This window comes from Aulonocara stuartgranti (assembly GCF_965226115.1).
Source record: "Aulonocara stuartgranti genome assembly, chromosome: 2".
Taxonomy (NCBI): Eukaryota; Metazoa; Chordata; class Actinopteri; order Cichliformes; family Cichlidae; genus Aulonocara; species Aulonocara stuartgranti.
This window is the reverse complement of record NC_138940.1, coordinates 15,097,091-15,103,008: the sequence shown is the minus strand read 5'-3', so window position 1 is coordinate 15,103,008 and position 5,918 is coordinate 15,097,091. Positions and strand designations below refer to the sequence as shown.

General features: G+C 39.3%; 1 long non-coding RNA gene across 1 annotated transcript; it reads left to right on the top strand.

The window, feature by feature from the left end:
* The first annotated feature begins 739 nt into the window (after positions 1 to 739).
* On the top strand, positions 740 to 1,874 carry LOC309690246. The gene is made up of 3 exons (XR_014271678.1): positions 740 to 977; positions 1,239 to 1,334; positions 1,415 to 1,874. It is a non-coding gene; the product is annotated as an uncharacterized lncRNA (long non-coding RNA).
* The last annotated feature ends 4,044 nt before the right edge of the window (positions 1,875 to 5,918 follow it).

Here is a 5,918-nt window from a genome sequence, read left to right as displayed (position 1 = left end):
CAATGCTAATGGTAAAATATAAAAAAATAGTTGGCTCTAAAAATATGAAGCTAATTTTGGTATTACCAACAACTCGATTGAAGTGAAATCTATTTACTTGTCAACTTACCGTGTATAATAATGGATTGCATTTATTTCGCTCTTTGCTGGGCACCCAAAGCGCTTTACAATTCCACTACTTACTCACTCTCACATTCACACATCGGTGCAGGGAAACCACAGTTATAGCCACAGCTGCCCTGGGGTAGACTGACAGAAGCGACGCTGCCATATCACACCATTGGCCCCTCTGGCCAACACCAGTAGGTGGTAGGGTAAAGGGTCTTGCCCAAGGACACAACGACCAGGACAGAGAGAGCTGGGGGACAAAACCAGCATCCTTCTGGTTATAGATGAGCTTCCCAACTGTGAGTGCCATGAAACTCACAGAACAGGATTGAGAAAGTCACTTGCGTGTTATGAAAGTATCCAAATTTGACCACAGGATGTTATTCTTACTTCATTCTTACATAGCTATAAAATTAATGAAAATTTTGCAATGAATTTAAAATACAATTTACTGATTTATTTCTTTTCTTCAATGTATCCTGTAACAGTTGAAACCATTATTTTGTCTAATCAGCATTTGATTAGGTATTCTATACACTTAATGTAAAATCTGCCGATCAGATTTTTCTTCTTTTTTTTTAATGCGTCAGTTATAATTTGTACCACCTATCCACTAAAAGGGGAAAAAAAATCCAATCAAGACCTGACAAATAGATCAACTGAGACTAACTAAATGTTTTGAAATTAAGCTGTTTTAACCAAATTTGAAAACAATGTCATTTTTATATAATGTACCTTTAAAAGTTTTCTTCTAATTTTTTTTTTTTTTACTTTGTAGATTTGTGCGGAATTCTCACACATTACCACCAAGGATCTCATGGGGACCTTCATGACTGCCCTCGACACTTACTCACTTTGGCAGATGGCAGGTCATGACAGACAGTTGAACTCTCATCCCACTCATGGAACTTTTTGTTATACATGTTGTAATAAGTGTGCTACATTTCTTGCACATCAAAATTACTTTAAAAAAAAAAACCTGACAAAACCATGAGCAATTATCTGCAATAACTAATTTCAACATCTTATTTCTTAAGGCTGTATTTTTAGCAACAAAACTTAATGTGTTTTAAAAACAAAATGGTAGGTTTATAAATGAGACTGAGTCTTATTTGATTTCCTTGTTTTAGGTCTCAAACATAGTCGAGCATCGACGAACCATCAGTTTGGAAGGGTTACAGATATTTGTTCGCGACGACGAGACCAAACTCTTCTTAACATGTCTGGTGAGCATGAAAATCTACTCAATCTTCGGATTTGGTTTTCAGAGACTTATATGTACTGTTGTTTTTTTTATTTTGCATAGGATACAGATCCAGTTGAGAGGGCAACCCGAGGTGTTACGGTGGGCATCCTCACTGTTCTGGAGGACTACATGGGACCCAACTCGCAGTCCACAGTGGTCAACACTGCCATTGTTTTGGAAGAGGACATTTTTCTTGATGATCTGCCAGACCTTCCCACTGCCTTTGCCTACCTGTTTGACCTACTTTATGGGCTCAACATGGAGTTTCCCAAAGAACTCAAGTACACATTTGAAGCTGTGCAACACATTTTTATGGAGTTGACATCTACCTGTTCCCAGAGAATAAGAAGCTTCAAAACAAAGCTCTTAACCAAAGTCTAACCTATTTGACAACATGTTCAACTCAAATGCAACTTGTGTAAAACAGAATGCAGCAATTTGCTTTGATTTACAGTTTTTGGGTTTCGTTGCTCTGAAAAAAGTTAATTTCTGGCTTTAAGAAAATGGTAAGGTTCAGAAAGTTCTGAATCAATCTCTTCTGTTCTAACTTTACTTAATGTAGCTTGCATGACTGATTGCAGATTTCATGTATAACAAGTTTTTATAAAATGTTGAAAGTGTTTATTCTAACTTGAACTGTTTTAAACAATTTTTATAATCTGGTTTTAGGTACATTTGTACTAGTTTTATAACAAATGTGGCGCAATACTGAACTTCAGAGGAAATTAATGTTGATACCATTACTATTAAAAGACAAGTGGTGGAAAAATGTGTTTGAAAGTTGTTTGCTGTATGTAAACCAGATAGAAGTCGTTCACATCCTGCCATCTGATGTTTTGAATCTGTTTGTTAGTGACTATCTATCAAGATAGGTTTGATATTCTGCATGACAATACCACACCTTTAAAATTGAATGAGTAACATTTGTTACAAAAATTTGACTTTTTTGTGTTTTTGGAAGGACTTTATTTGTGGCTGAATGTTGTCAGTATGTTAAAGATGGCTGATCTCAAAAGTCAACATTGTCAGTGGTGCAGTTGTGTTTGAACACAAAGTTATTTGAAAATCAACTCTGTAAACATTCATTGGTACAACAGGGAGCACCTCATGGAAACTATAAAAGATACTTTTTCTAAACTTTAGGAAATCGATTGGCAAAACTAAAAAAAAATGTTGTGTAAACGTTAGGAAATACATTGCCAAAACTAAAACTAATACCTTTTGTAAACCTTAGGAAATACGTCGCCAAAACTAAAACTAATACCTTGTGTAAACTTTAGGAAATGCGTTGGCAAAACAATAAAATATGAGTTAAGAAAAAGCACAATTATTAATTTTGTAAACACGAAAACATTAGCTGAATCAACTTTGCTTCTAAACTTGAAATTATAAGTTATCCATCAGAACCTAAAAACATAAATGCAGTGGGTTGCCTTGAGTTTTTAAGTTTTCGCAACGTTTGTTTTTTTTTTACAGTGTAGCAATCAGACAACTCTGTCACCCTGTCAGTCTGACACTACATATCAGTCTGATGCTGGTGTCCTCAGTCTCTCCTTTTGGCAGCTAAGCTAATGTTAACATTGATCTCATGTTGGCTAAATATTTAATTTCACAGTTGGCAAGAAAAGAATTGCTCAGGTCTAACGGGATGTTTTTCTATGAAACTAGGAAATACAGTGGGGCAAAAAAGTATTTAGTCAGCCACCGATTGTGCAAGTTCCCCCACTTAAAATGATGACAGAGGTCAGTAATTTGCACCAGAGGTACACTTCAACTGTGAGAGACAGAATGTGAAAAAAAAATCCATGAATCCACATGGTAGGATTTGTAAAGAATTTATTCGTAAATTAGGGTGGAAAATAAGTATTTGGTCAATAACAAAAATACAACTCAATACTTTGTAACATAACCTTTGTTGGCAATAACAGAGGTCAAACGTTTACTATACGTCTTTACCAGGTTTGCACACACAGTAGCTGGTATCTTGGCCCATTCCTCCATGCAGATCTTCTCGAGAGCAGTGATGTTTTGGGGCTGTCGCCGAGCAACACGGACTTTCAACTCCCGCCACAGATTTTCTATGGGGTTGAGGTCTGGAGACTGGCTAGGCCACTCCAGGACTTTCAAATGCTTCTTACGGAGCCACTCCTTTGTTGCCCGGGCGGTGTGTTTTGGATCATTGTCATGTTGGAAGACCCAGCCTCGTTTCATCTTCAAAGTTCTCACTGATGGAAGGAGGTTTTGGCTCAAAATCTCACGATACATGGCCCCATTCATTCTGTCCTTAACACGGATCAGTCGTCCTGTCCCCTTGGCAGAAAAAAAGCCCCATAGCATGATGTTTCCACCCCCATGCTTCACAGTAGGTATGGTGTTCTTGGGATGCAACTCAGTATTCTTCTTCCTCCAAACACGACGAGTTGAGTTTATACCAAAAAGTTCTACTTTGGTTTCATCTGGCCACATGACATTCTCCCAATCCTCTGCTGTATCATTCATGTGCTCTCTGGCAAACTTCAGACGGGCCTGGACATGCACTGGCTTCAGCAGCGGAACACGTCTGGCACTGCGGGATTTGATTCCCTGCCGTTGTAGTGTGTTGGTGACCTTTGTTACTTTGGTCCCAGCTCTCTGCAGGTCATTCACCAGGGCTCCCCGTGTGGTTCTTGGATCTTTGCTCACCGTTCTCATGATCATTTTGACCCCACGGGATGAGATCTTGCGTGGAGCCCCAGATCGAGGGAGATTATCAGTGGTCTTGTATGTCTTCCATTTTCTGATGATTGCTCCCACAGTTGATTTTTTCACACCAAGCTGCTTGCCTATTGTAGATTCACTCTTCCCAGTCTGGTGCAGGTCTACAATACTTTTCCTGGTGTCCTTCGAAAGCTCTTTGGTCTTGGCCATGGCGGCGTTTGGAGTCTGACTGTTTGAGGCTGTGGACAGGTGTCTTTTATACAGATGATGAGTTCAAACAGGTGCCATTCATACAGGTAACGAGTGGGGGACAGAAAAGCTTCTTACAGAAGACGTTACAGGTCTGTGAGAGCCAGAGATTTTCCTTGTTTGAGGTGACCAAATACTTATTTTCCACCCTAATTTACGAATAAATTCTTTACAAATCCTACCATGTGAATTCATGGATTTTTTTTTCACATTCTGTCTCTCACAGTTGAAGTGTACCTCTGGTGCAAATTACTGACCTCTGTCATCATTTTAAGTGGGGGAACTTGCACAATCGTGGCTGACTAAATACTTTTTTGCCCCACCGTAGATATGGCAATTTACTGAGATGCGAAAATTTAAATAAAAATATGGTTTAGAAGGTGTTACGAAATAAATATATATTCTTAATGCTTATTTTCTGTTTATATTGTTTTATAGAGGCCAGTGTAGGAAAACACCCCTGTGAGTTAGAATGTGTGCCAAAAGTCACAGAGAACTGACAGGAGACTGCACGCCTTGTGCAGAGAACAGGAAGCGTGGCAGACAAAGTGAAACTAAGCAGAGTGCACTCCAGATCGAAACTGCGTGTGACGTATAGCAGAACTATATATACCCATTTTCGTTTGCAATGCTTTTAGAGCTGTGGGTGCGTGCTCGTCTCTACGGTTCTCCATTTCCGGAAATGTACAATAAAGATGATTTTTTGAGCTTGACCACTCTGAGTCAGAAGTCTTTCTCAGTCGGTAAAAGAATTCAAAAGAACGGAATTTGATAAAGGCAAAAACATAGTTTGTGTATTATTCTAAAATTCAGTATTTGGGATGAAAACACTTACCCTTCAACACAAGCCTGAACTCTCTGAGGCAAATGATCTTACAGGTTTTTTTTTAGTAATCTGCAAGAATAGCTCTCCAGACTATTGGAGGGACATTACAAGTCTCTTCTTTGGATGTCGTCTGCCTATCATTCTGTTTTCTTTGAAGACGACCCGTGACTGAAAATGCTTGTCCGTCTTCAGTCCTGTCAGCTACTCAGCCACCATCACAACTACAGTGGCTTGCAAAAGTATTTGGCCCCCTTGAACTTTCCCACATTTTGTCACATTACAGCCACAAACATGAATCAATGTTATTGGAATTCCACGTGAAAGACCAATACAAAGTGGTGTAGAAGTGGAATGGATATCATACATGATTCCAAACATTTTTTTACAAATAAACAACTGAAAAGTGGGGTGTGCATAATTATTCAGCCCCCTGAGTCAGTACTTTGTAGAGCAGTATAGTATTACAACACGGCATTAGGGCCTTCAAACTAAAACAAATATAGCAACAAAATAGCAACATAAATAGTACCATCATTGCCAGTCCTGGCCCACATCTGGTTGACATAAACCCTGCCATGACACCAGTCAGTCAGAAGTGCCAGCTCAATGCCAGATCCGGGCCAGACCCGTTTTCTATGAGCCTGGGCCACATAAACCAAACCACAATTGAGCCAGATATGGCATGCCATCACATAAACAGTGCCATCTGTGCCAGGCCTGGCCCATATCTGGATGATGTACCACTTACCATGCCAGAAGTCAGCCAGCAGTGCTGGCTTGACACCAGATCTG